We start from the raw sequence: 13515 nt of genomic DNA, 5'->3' as shown, positions 1-13515 counted from the left end.
AGAGTTGGATACAACTGAAGCGACTTAGCAGCAGCAGCAGCAGCAGCAGCAGCAACAATCAGTGATGCAGAACATCTTTTCATGTGCTTCTTGGCTATTTGTATATCTTCTTAGGAGTAATATCTATTCACATACTTTGCCTATTTTTGAATCAGGTTGCTTTTTTATTGTTGAGCTTTAAAAGTTCTCTATATACTTTGTATGCTAATGTCTTAAATGATTTGCCAATATATTCTCCTAGTCTGTTGTTTTCCTTTTTACTCTGTTATAGTGACTTTTGAGGCATACAGTTTTAAAATTTTCATGAGGTGTTGTCTAATTTTTCTTTTGTTATTTATGTTCTTAATGTCATAGACAGGAAATCATTTCCAAGTTCAATGTCATGAAGCTTTTGTCCTATGTTCTTCTAAGAGTTTATTGTTTTAGGTCTTACATTTAGGCCCTTGATCCATGAGGAATTTTTTTTTTTTTTTATATGATGTTAGCTGAAGGTCTAACTCCATTATTTTGCATATGTATGTCCATTTTCCCCAGAATCATTTGTTGAGAAGCTTGTTCTTTCCCCATTGAGTGGTCTAGAGACTTTTGTCAAAAATCACTTGACATATATGTTATAGTTTATTTCTGGGCTCTATATTCTATTCCATTGATCTTTATGTCTGTATTTATGCCAGTATCACACTATTTTGATTACTGTAACTTTGTAGTAAGTTTTGAAATCAAGAAGTGTGAGTCTTCCAGTTTTGTTCTTTTTCAAAATTGTTTTGACTTCGTGGGGTCCCTTGAGATGCCATGTGAATTTTAGTATGCTTTTTCATATTGCAAAAAAAAAAATGTAGTTGGCATTTTGGTAGGGATCACATTGAATCTGTAAATTGTTTTGGGCAATACTGTCATTTTTTAACAATATTAAATCTTCCATTCCATAAATATGAGGTGTTTCCATTTATTTGTGTCTTATTAAATTTCTTTCAGCAATATTTTAGTTTTCATTGCACTTAACATCCTGTTAATTCTTAAGTATTTTATTCTTTTTGATGCTATAGTAAGAGGATTGTTTTTATAATTTCCTTTTCAAATTGCTCATTCTTATTGTATAGAAATGCAACTGACTTTTGTGTTGATTTTGTATCCTGATTTTTTTGCTGAATTAATTAATTAGTTCTAACAGACTTTTTTGTGGAATCTTTAGTATTTTCTACATATAAGATTATACCATCTGCAAATAGAGATATTTTTATTTCATCCTTTTCAATCTGGAAAGGATTGGATTTGGTTTCAATCCAAATCCAATTGAAAATTGGTTTCAATTTCTTTTTCTTGCCTACTTGCTCTGGCTACAACTTCCAGTACTATGTTGAATAGAAGTGGTGAAAGTGGGCATCCAACCTTACCTTGTTCCTGATCTTAGGGGAAAAGTTTTCAGTCTCCTCCATGGCTGTGGCCTCCATCATGCCCTCAGTGGCCCCACATTCCTCCCATGGCCAGGGCCATCATGGCTATGGTGTTCATGAGGGCGTGGCCCTCAATGGTTGTGGCCATCATGAAGCTGGTGGCCATGGGGTCTGTCCCCCATGTCCAAAGCCTTCATGGGGCCAATGTCTACCACCAGCATCCATTCCTCCACCAGGGCCTTCATGGGTGCAATGTCCACTGCCTTCACCCCCATGCCACTGCCAGGGCCTTTGTGGAGATGATTCCCACCATCTCCAACCATACCCCCACCAGGGTCCCCTCCTCCATTTGGGAGTCCTCCTTCAGAGTGACCTTTTCTGGCCCCTCAGACTGGAGGAAGAGAAGGTTCATTTCCTCCTTGGCCACCATGGCCTCTATGGTATGGTCCAGGACCTGATGCTGATCCCCCTACACCAGGTCACCCTGCATGGCGTCACATGGGCCATCCCAGGAGGGATCGCCACCCCCTCCCTGGAAGAGGGTGGGGGACACAGCAGACGTGGACCCTCTGGGCTAACAGGACACCCCAGTCCTCCATGGGGATCTGGCATAGGTTTCCCAGGTTCAGGGAGGAAGTGCTGCATGCCCTTGGGCCCCTCAGGGCCTTCCAGTAAGAAACCACTGGCTATTGGACCAGGCCTGAATCCAAGTGGCACCAGCATCTGCTTGATCTTGTCTGAATAGTCTGGTTGCTTTGGCCTTCCTGTGAGGGCCAACTGTTAGGTCTATCCATGATGGAGGAGAGGCTCTCCTGCAAACTGATGCCTCCTGCTCTAGGGTCCTGGGGACTCTTCCTGGCACCTGTGCTTCCAATAAAATTGGCCATAATAGGAGGCAACTTCAAACTGCCTTCCCCATCAGGTGAACCACAGGCCTCTTAGGCTCTAGGGTCTCATCCATGGAACAATCCACATCTAGGGTGACGAGTTTGGGTGGGGGGAATAGGCTCCTAAGGCTCATCAGGCTCATGAGGACTTTCCTTGTTCAGGAAGAGCTCCCGAAAGATCCCCTTCTCCTCCTCAGCCTGGATGTACCTCCTGTTGCTTCCAGGGATAACGAGAGGCGAAAGCAGCACCAGGGCTCTGGTGCGCGTCCAGGGCACCTTCTCCTCCACGGTGTTGTGGCTCAGATGCCAGCCTATCTCAAACATGTGTTCATTCTGATGGTATCTCTCACTTAGCTGACCTGCCAAAGTCCTTGATCTTACTCACATTTGCTCATCAGTTCCATCCAGTTCAAAACAAATACTCTCCCAGTTTGCCCTCTAGCCACATCACAGCTTTCCTCTTCCTGCCTTTCCGAGTCAGCTGACTAGGATCTCTGGTACTCTCAACTGGCTTTGCATCCAGAGTTCCTGGCTACAAAGCGGTGGTATCCGTGAGCTCTGGGACTTCAGCAGGGGAAACTGGGGGCTCTGGACCTTCTGTGTCCATAACCTCAGAAGGAGGTGCTGACTGGCTCCGGGGAAGAAGTTTCAGCTGTGCCTGGTTCTGTGCTTATTTTCCCTTCAAATGGGCTTGACTTGGCAGCTGTGGGTGACAGCACCTTCTTCTTGATTTTGATGCCTGGAACAGAAGATGAATTGAGCACATCCAGAAAGCCCAGGCTTTCCATTGGCTGTGGCAGGATTATCTTCACTTAGATCTCTTTGGTGGCATTGGGTGTTGTGTTGACACTTGAGGGGGACGGGTTTAAGGTTGTACTTGTCAGAAACCACCACTACACTGGTATTCTTCACAGTCACCAAAGATGGGGGTCTCCAGCTCTAGTCCAGTGGAACTTGGTGTGAGACTGGGCACTGGGGTTATAAGAGACTTAGACTTCTCCCTCTTCTTCTCTGGGGCCTCCTGAGCCTGAGCTCAGCCTTCACTTCTATCACCGGTTGCTCAGGAGGGGTGGTTTAACTCTTTCCCTCTTCTTTCTGTTTCTTTTATCTTTCTCGGCAGGCTGGGTGGTGTACTGCTCTGGGAGTGGATGACGGTCATCTAGTTGCTGATAAGGACTGAGGCCAATTTCCAGAGCTCTTCATTCTCACTTGACGTGCTCAGTTGCTTCACCAGTTTGGCTGTGTTGTTCTGCTTGAGATGGTCTGCAGTGAGTGGAGATGCTGCAGGGTCAGTAGAATTTGCTGCAAGAGGGGAATGTTGTTGGTTGTTTTTTAATTTGTCAGCGAATTGTTAAGAAACTTGTAACTACCAGCATCAATAAACTTGACCAATATTTCTGGTGAATGAGTCTGCAGCAGAATGTTCAGATAAGTGCGGTGACTCACCATCTCTCATGCTTCCTTCATCAGACTGAATATCTTTGAAATCTCATCCATATTCTTGAGTTCCCCATCTCAGTTAAGGAAGCTATCCAGCATCCTCAAGTTTAAGGACTCTCTTTGAGGCCTATGGGACCCAAACCCATGATCAAGGTTTTATCAGGCTCAGGTGGGGAGGAGGTTAAACTTTTGGAGGGAAAAAATAAATAAAACAACCAATCAGAACCCAAAGTTCAGTTATTTGGGGGGGCCTCATTGGATCAAAAAGTCTCTTAAAAAAAATAAAGGCCAACTCAGCATGCATTCACCCCTCCCCAACTCCATTTAGGGAGGGGGCTCATAGAAAAAAAGTTCTGAGTGGATTCAAAAAAGTAAGTGCTGAATGAGTGAATTTGGGTGGGTTTCGGAAGGAAAGTTGGGTAATTATTTTTGAAGTTATGTGGTAATGGTCCTTTAGCCACAGATTTCAAGTACCAGGCAGTGTGGGCTGGTAGGGTGGGCGGGATAGGTGGGAAGGGGCAGAAGACACAGGTGGTTGGGCTGGTGGCTCTTGTTTTCCCTTCCCCCTTTCTCTCGGGATCTTTTCAAGGGTTCAGATATTGTTGTGGCTTGTTTCTTTTTCCCTTATGGCCGACTCGAGAAAATTTCAAACCCCGAAATAAATCCCAGAGTCGAACCTTCTATTGCTCTCTTCAGTTCCATCAGAGAAAAAGAGAGGGAGAATAGTAGTGGGAGCCCTTTAAATCCCCTGGAATTTTGCTGTCTGGGTAGGCGCTGGTGACAGGGTGGGCGGTACAGCAACTGCCTGCCTCTTTGTCTGCACCTCTGTGATCAGAAACAAGTCTTCCACTGGAAGTTGCCAGCAAGTCTTCAATAGGTTCCAGAGTTGCAAATAGTTACATGAGGCAGATTCTGCTAGTGCAGTTGTTGGCAGGTGGGGAAATAGAATCCTGGGTGCTTTCTACTTTGCCATCTTCCTAGAGTTCTCTCTTGCTAACATTTTGCCCTCTGACATGTGAATTGTGGTGATTATAATCTTTAGGAAAAACCAGGAGCTAAAACTGCTAGTAGTCCTCTTTCAGAGTTTTATGCTAAAGGAAACTTTTAATAAAAAAATAAATATGTATGTCACTGATAGGCAATCTCAGAAACAATGATCTAAATGTTTGAATTTGATATCAGTATTAAGTAATTGTGTATCTACTGCAAGAGGCATTTTCTAAAATGGTCACTCCCTACAACATTGTTCTCTATTCCTTTGCCTTGCTTTAATTTGCTTTATAGCACCTGACATTTTGCTATATATGCATTGTTGGTTGTATGTCTCTTTAACTAGAATTAAATCCACAGGATAAAGATTTTGGCATATTAGTTACTGAATCCTTGTCATCTAAAATAGAGCCTGGCAAGTTATAAGAACTGTGTAAAATTTGTTGGATATATGCATGAATGAAACATGAAATTTGGGGGGGCCAATAGAAAAAGCAAGAGAGTTCCAGAAAAACATCTATTTCTGCTTTATTGACTATGCCAAAGCCTTTGACTGTGTGGATCACAATAAACTGTGGGAAATTCTGAAAGAGATGGGAATACCAGACCACCTGATCTGCCTCTTGAGAAATTTGCATGCAGGTCAGGAAGCAACAGTTAGAACTGGACATGGAACAACAGACTGGTTCCAAATAGGAAAAGGAGTTCGTCAAGGCTGTATATTGTCACCCTGTTTATTTAACTTATATGCAGAGTACATCATGAGAAACACTGGACTGGAAGAAACACAAGCTGGAATCAAGATTGCCGGGAGAAATCTCAATAACCTCAGATATGCAGGTGACACCACCTTATGGCAGAAAGTGAAGAGGAACTCAAAAGCCTCTTGATGAAAGTGAAAGTGGAGAGTGAAAAAGTTGGCTTAAAGCTCAACATTCAGAAAACGAAGATCATGGCATCCGGTCCCACCACTTCATGGGAAATAGATGGGGAAACAGTGGAAACAGTGGCAGACTTTATTTTTCTGGTCTCCAAAATCACTGCAGATGGTGACTCTAGCCATGAAATTAAAAGACGCTTACTCCTTGGAAGGAAAGTTATGACTAACCTAGATAGCATATTCAAAAGCAGAGACATTACTTTGCCAACAAAGGTTCGTCTAGTCAAGGCTATGGTTTTTCCTGTGGTCATGTATGGATGTGAGAGTTGGACTGTGAAGAAGGCTGAGCGCCAAAGAATTGATGCTTTTGAACTGTGGTGTTGGAGAAGACTGTTGAGAGTCCCTTGGACTACAAGGAGATCCAACCAGTCCATTCTGAAGGAGATCAGCCCTGGGATTTCTTTGGAAGGAATGATGCTAAAGCTGAAACTCCAGTACTTTGGCCACCTCATGCAAAGAGTTGATTCATTGGAAAAGACTTTGATGCTGGGAGGGATTGGGGGCAGGAGGAGAAGGGGACGACAGAGGATGAGATGGCTGATGGCATCACTGACTCGATGGACGTGAGTCTGGGTGAACTCCGGGAGTTGGTGATGGACAGGGAGGCCTGGCGTGCTGCGGTTCAAGGGGTCGCAAAGAGTTGGACACGACTGAGCGACTGATCTGATCTGATCTGAATACTATTCAGTAAAAAGTACAGAAAATAAGATGAAATGTATTCTTTCATTAAAACAATGAAAAAATGACACACATGAGGACAGAGTTTGGAATTTAGGAACTTGGAGACAATGTCACCAAGGTTATATGGAGAAATGAGAACAGTTATTACGATAGGAGACAGGGTTGTCGGCAACGTTTTCTCTCCCTCTTTCTTTTTATTTCTGGGATTAGTGTTTCAAAACGATTTATGCACTGAAAAAAAAAAAACAAACTTAAAAAAACCCATCATTTTCCTGAGTCAGATGAAAAGTATGGATAGAGTATTATGCTTGCCAAACTTATTCCTGACAAATGGAGCTCTGTATTCCATATAGGAAGGAACAGTCTCTGGAGCTTTCAGACAGAAAAATAAAGACAGAAGGAGGAAGATTTGCTTAGTGTTTGAACAGTAAATCACAAAATATTATAATTAAAAGATGTGGGGAGAAGGGGACAGAAACTAACTTCCCTGGTCTGTGTCCAGAGGCTGTGTTCTGAATTTAACAATAGAACACCAATAACCAGGCGGGGCCAGAACATAGAGTCACACATTTTGTTCATGTCACAAAGGTGCCTGAGGCAGGAAACAAATGGCAGCTGAAATTCAGACCCTGCTCTACTCTCCAAGCCACTGAAACCTAATGTAGGTTTGTATGTACCCAGAGGATGTACTTTTTTCTAATTTTCACATAGGCATTGCAGGGGATGGGTACTGGAATAGGTCTTTGACTTAGCATGTTGGAGTCTGATGCCAAGTAAAATAACCTCTTCGTTGAACCATATCAATCTCTATTCCAGTAAGGATTAAGGTTGGACTTAATATGTAGTCTTCAGATAATCATATGAAGAGGCATAAATAACATTTATGACACACAGTCCATTACCCAGAGTTGCACTCTTATTGGAAGACAGAAGTTTAAATGCTACTGGATGTAAATATAGAACATTAAATAGTCTTATCTTCCTCTAATCCTATTGCTGTGATTTTATGAAGAAATGGGGTGGCAGGGTTTTAAATAGAAACAAAGAAAAGCTTTGGAGTCACAACTCTTAGAATCATAGGAAAAACATTAGGTTGAAATGAAGTCTCCGATCCCTTTCTCCCTATACCTTTCTGACTACCTCAGGAAAAAACATTAAAATAATTTCAGGTTTCTACTACTCACATTTTCCACCTCAATCATGTGAACCCCTCATAATTCCCCAAACATTCCATGTTCTCTCACCCCACCTCTTCCAAGCCCATACCTAGAAAGTCTTTCACTGTCTTGTCTTCTTAGGAAATTCTCTTTAGCTTTTAAAACTCAGTTCTAATAAAAAGGAATGCATGAGTCGGATCTAATGAGGTGGATGAACCTGGAACCTATTATACAGAGTGAAGTAAGTCAGAAAGAGAAAGACAAATCCTGTATATTAATGCATATATATGGAATTTAGAAAGATGGTACCAACGATCGTACATGCAGGGCAGGAAAGGAGACATAGATGTAAAGAACAACTTTTGGGTTCACTGGGAGAAGGCGAGGGTGGGATGATCTGAGAGAATACCATTGAAACATATACATTACCAGATGTAAAACAGATGACTAGTGCAAGTTTGATGCATAAAGCAGCGCACCCTAAGCCAGTGCTCTGGGATAACCCAGAGGGATAGGGTGGAAAGGGAGGAGGGAGGGGGGTTCAGGATAAGGGGGACACAAGCATACCTGTGACTGATTCATGTTGATGTATGGCAACAACCATCACGATATTGTAAAGTATCCTCCAATTAAATTAATTAAAAAATAAAATACCTGGGCAAAGTAATTAAAAAAAGAAATTCAGTTCAGGCACTCAGTCATGTCTGACTCTTTGTGATCCCACGGACTGCAGCAAGCCAGGCTTCACTGTCCATCACCAACTCGCGTAGCTTACTCAAACTCATGTCCCTCGAGTCGGTGATGCCATCCAACTACCTCATCCTCTGTCATCCCCTTCTCCTCCTGCCTTCAATCTTTCCCATCATCAGGGTCTTTTCCAACGAGTCAGTTCTTTGCATCAGGTGACCAAATTATTGGAGCTTTAGTTTCAGCATCAGTCCTTCCAATGAACACCCAGGACTGATCTCCTTTAGGATGGACTGGTTGGACTCCCTGCAGTCCAAGGGACTCTCAAGAGTCTTCTCCAATACCACAGTTCAAAAGCATCAGTTCTTTGGCACTCAGACTTCTTTATAGTCCAACTCTCACATCCATACATGAATACTGTAAAAACCATAGCTTTGACTAGATGGACCTTTGTCGGTAAAGTAATATCTTTGCTTTTTAGTATGCTGTCTGGGTTGGGCATAGCTTTTCTTCCAAGAAGCAAGCATCTTTTAATTTTAAGGCTGCAATCACCATCTGCAGTGATTTGGGAGCCCCCCAAAATAAAGTCTGCCACCGTTTCCACTGTTTCCTCATCTATTTGCCATGAAGTGATGGGACTGGATGCCATTATCTTAGTTTTCTGAATGTTGAGTTTTAAGCTGATTTTTTCACTCTTTTCTTTCACTTTCATCAAGAGGCTTCTTCTTCACTTTCTGCCATAAGGGTGGTGTCATCTGCATATCTGAAGTTGTTGATATTTCTCCTGGCAATCTTGATTCCAGCCTGTGCTTCATCCAGCCCAGCATTTCTCATTATGTACTCTTCATGGAAGTTAAATAAGCAGGGTGACAATATACAGCCTTGACGTACTCCTTTCCTGATTTGGAACCAGTCTGTTGTTCCATGTCCAGTTCTAACTGTTGCTTCCTGACCTGCACACAGATTTCTCAGGAGGCAGGAAGGTGGTCTAGCATTCCCATCTCTTTCAGAAATTATCCACAGTTTGTTCCAATCCACACAGTCAAAGGTTTTAGCATAATCAATGAAGTGGAAGTAGATGTTTTTCTAGAACTCTCTTGCTTTTTCTATGATCCAACGGATGTTGGCAATTTGATCTCTGGTTCCTCTGCCTTTCTAAAGCCAGCTTGAACATCTGGAAGTTCACAGCTCACGTACTGTTGAATCCTGGCTTGGAGAATTTTGAGCATTACTTTGCTAGCTTGTGATATGAGTGCAATTGTGTGGTAGTTTGAACATTCTTTGGCATTGCCTTTCTTTGGGATTGGAATGAGAACTGACCTTTTCCAGTCCTGTGGCCACTGCTGAGTTTTCCAAATTTGCTGGTGTATGGAGTTCAGCACTTTCACTGCATCATCTTTCAGGATTTAAAATAGCTTAACTGGAATTCCATCACCTCTACTAGCTTTGTTCATAGTGATGCTTCCTAACACCCATTTGACTTCACATTCCAGGATGTTTGGCTCTAGGTGAGTGATCACAACATTGTGATTATCTGGGTCATGAAGATCTTTTTTGTACAGTTCTTCTGTGTATTCTTGCCACTTCTTCTTAATACCTTCTGCTTCTGTTAGGTCTGTACCATTTCTGTCCTTTATCAAGCCCATCTTTGCATGAAAGGTTCCCTTGGTATCTCTGATTTTCTTCTGTTGTTTTCCTCTATTTTTTTGCATTGATCACTGAGGAAGGCTTTCTCATCTCTCCTTGCTGTTCTTTGGAACTCTGCATTCTAATGGGTATATATTCTTGCCTTGAGAACCCCATGAACAGTATGAAAATGCAAAAAGAGAGGACACTGAAGATGAACTTCCCATGTTAGTTCACTTCAGTTCATTCGCTCAGTTGTGTCCAACTCTTTGCGACCCAACGAAGCGCAGCACGCCAGGCCTCCCTGTCCATCACCAACTGATGGAGTCTACCCAAAACCATGTCCATTGAGTCGGTGATGCCATCCAACCATCTCATCCTCTGTCGTCCCCTTCTCCTTCTGCCCTCGATCTTTCCCAGCATCAGGGTCTTTTCCAATGAGTCAACTCTTTGCATCAGGTGACCAAACTATTGGAGTTTCAGCTTCAGCATCAGTCCTTCCAATGAACACCCAGGACTGATCTCCTTTAGGATGGACTGGTTGGATCTCCTTGCAGTCCAAGGGACTCTCAAGAGTCTTCTCCAATGCCACAGTCTAAAAGTATCAATTCTTTGGCTCTCAGCTTTCTTTGTAGTCCAACTCTCACATCCATACATGACTACTGGAAAAACCATAGCCTTGACTAGATGGACCTCTGTTGACAAAGTATTGTCTCTGCTTTTTAATATGCTGTCTAGGTTGGTCATAACTTTTTTTTCAAGGAATAAGCGTCTTTTAATTTCATGGCTGCAGTCACCATCTGCAGTGATTTGGGAGCCCCCCCAAATAAAGTCTGCCTCTGTTTCCCCATCTATTTGCCATGAAGTGATGGGACTGGATGCCATTATCTTAGTTTTCTGAATGTTGAGTTTTAAGCTGATTTTTTCACTCTTTTCTTTCACTTTCATCAAGAGGCTTCTTCTTCACTTTCTGCCATAAGGATGGTGTCATCTGCATATCTGAAGTTGTTGATATTTCTCCTGGCAATCTTGATTCCAGCCTGTGCTTCATCCAGCCCAGCATTTCTCATTATGTACTCTTCATGGAAGTTAAATAAGCAGGGTGACAATATACAGCCTTGACGTACTCCTTTCCTGATTTGGAACCAGTCTGTTGTTCCATGTCCAGTTCTAACTGTTGCTTCCTGACCTGCACACAGATTTCTCAAAAGGCAGGTCAGGTGGTCTGGTATTCCCATCTCTTTAAGAATTTTCCACAGTTTGTTGTGATCCACACAGTCAGAGGCTTTGACATAGTCAATAAAGCAGAAATAGATGTTCTTCTAGAACTCTCTTGTTTTTCTATGATCCAACGGATGTTGGCAATTTGATCTCTGGTTCCTCTGCCTTTTCTAAAGCCAGCTTGAACACCTGGAAGTTCATGGTTCACGTATTGCCGGCTTTGAGAATTTTGAGCATTACTTTACTAGCGTGTGAGATGAGCGCAATTTTGCAGTAGTTTGAGCATTCTTTGGCATTGCCTTTCTATAGCTAATAAATAAAATATGGCAAAAATTGACAGTTTCCAAACTCAGGACTAAAAGACTGGAAGCTTCCACTTCCTTTTTCTTGGATCACCGATTCTTGAATTTCTTGGGTGTCATATAAGATGTTTGACAACCCTTCTGTACATACTTCATGAACAGGCTTTGAGACTACATGCAGAAGAGAAGGACCTGAATGAGCCCAGCCTTCAAGAGAGGGACAAAAAGAAGGCCTTTAAGAGAAGGATAAGTCTAGCCTTGCTAATGTCTCAGTCATGTGAGTGAAGCTATCTTGGATCCTTCAGATCAGCTCAACTGCCAGCTGAATACCATCAGCTGACCCCAGTTCATTTCATATGGGGCTGAGAACTGGTTATTCAAGCCTTACCTCAAATATTGACACACAAAATTGAGAGAGAAAATGACATTTTTTTTTTTTTTAAGTTACTAAGGTTTGAGACAGTTTGTTAGGGAACAACTGGTAACCACAACAGAAGTTGATAACTGGTAACTGGGCTCTTCTGTAACCCAAACCCCAAATATGTGACATTAATTTCGAGACTGGGAAATGGGTAGGGACTTGAAGGACCTTGAGGAGTCTGTTAGTGAAAGCTAGAAAGATCTGGAGGAGGTGTTGGAGATCACTTTCAGAACAGTCAAGAAATTGTTATTGGAAGCCAGAGGAAGTTTTGAAAACAAGGTTACCTATGGCAACGTGGAAAATAGAAAGGTACCTAATGAACTTGAGGATCTAGTTGGGGAGTTTATAGACAGAAAGTCCAAAGTGTCAACTGGCGTCTTGTAGCTATTTATAATTAAATATTAGAAGAGAGAAGTAAACTAAAGAAGGACCCAGGATAGTATTTCCAAGCAGCACAAGAGTCTCAAAGGTAAAGAATGGCCTCATGGTACAGATCAAATCTAAGGTGTTGCCGACAAAATGACATCACCAGGTAAAAACAAGTCAAAGATGCAACTGTAGGATCTTTTGTTAAGACTTCAGAAAGATATGTTTTAGTTGAGGTAACATCGGTTTATAACAGTCATGTGCACAACATTATATTTCAACTTCTATATGCACTACAGCATGCTTATCAAAAGTTTAGTTTCCATTTAGCACCGTACAGTTGATCCCTTTTACTCATTTCACCCTCCCACCCCCTTCCTCTCTGGAAACCACTGCTTTGTTCTCTGTACCTATGTGTTTGTTTTTGTTTAGTTTTATTTTGTTATACTCCACATATGAATGAAATCGTAAAGTATTTGTCTTTCTCTAACTTATTTCACTTGGCCTAATACCCTCAAGATTCACCCATGTTATGGCAAATGGCAGGTTTTGTCTTCTTCTGGCTGAGTAGTATTTTTCTGTGTGCATGCATCTGTGTGTGTGTGTGTCTGTGTGTATGTATACACACACACACCACATCTTCTTTACCCATTCATCTGTTGATGGGCACTTACGTTGTTTCCATATCTTAGCTCTTGTATATAATGCTATGGTGAACATAGGGGTATGTATATATTTTCTAATTACTGTTATCACATTCTTTGGATATATACCCAGAAGTAGACTAGCTGGATCATATTATAGTTCTATTTTTATTTTTTTTGAGGAAACTCAATACTGTTTTCCATATGGCTGCACCAATTTACATTCTCACCAACAATGTAGGTCAGAAAGATTTAAGGCAGTGTCTCATAGATGCTTTCAAAGTTATTCTTAGTGGAAACAAATTTTTTCTGAGGATCTCAATGCTGTGCCTTATGGATACTCTGTGTTAAACAGTAGGGTTTCTAAGAGTCTTAAGGGTGTCATTCCACAGCAGGTTCACAGGGGGACCAAGGTCGAGAAATACTATCTGAAAGATTTGTGTGTGTGTGTTTTGGATAATGGAGTAGAGTATAATTCGATACACAGGAAATCCCCCAAATTTTAAAAGGATTACGTTAGCTTGGCCTGAAACTGACAGAGACAGTATGAAATGAAAAGAGGTCTTTGGACTCCCAGTCTACTATAGGCAGAGAGCAGGCTGAAAAAACTATTCAACTATAAAAATGGGCTATTTCTTGTGGAAAAAGAAGGGTGACTCAGAGGGCAGAACCAAAAGTCACAGAGACTCATTCCCAGGGAGAAGAAGTAGGCCTTAATTAAAGAACTGGCATCAAATGTTTGGCTAGATTTCAGAATTT

General features: G+C 42.0%; 1 pseudogene across 1 annotated transcript; it reads right to left on the bottom strand.

Annotated features, from left to right (window-relative positions):
* Window positions 1-284: 284 nt before the first annotated feature.
* Window positions 285-3891, bottom strand: LOC147375326 (serine/threonine-protein phosphatase 1 regulatory subunit 10 pseudogene; annotated as a pseudogene). The gene has a single exon (XR_015158907.1). The product of XR_015158907.1 is annotated as a serine/threonine-protein phosphatase 1 regulatory subunit 10 pseudogene (transcript).
* Between the last annotated feature and the right edge of the window lie 9624 nt (window positions 3892-13515).

The sequence above is a fragment of the Bos grunniens genome, chromosome 3 (assembly GCF_055505025.1).
Source record: "Bos grunniens cultivar Pamir isolate PY7600 chromosome 3, Bosgru_T2T1.0, whole genome shotgun sequence".
NCBI classification, from domain to species: Eukaryota; Metazoa; Chordata; class Mammalia; order Artiodactyla; family Bovidae; genus Bos; species Bos grunniens.
Note: the sequence above shows the minus strand (reverse complement) of the source record. Positions and strands in the feature narration are given on the sequence as shown.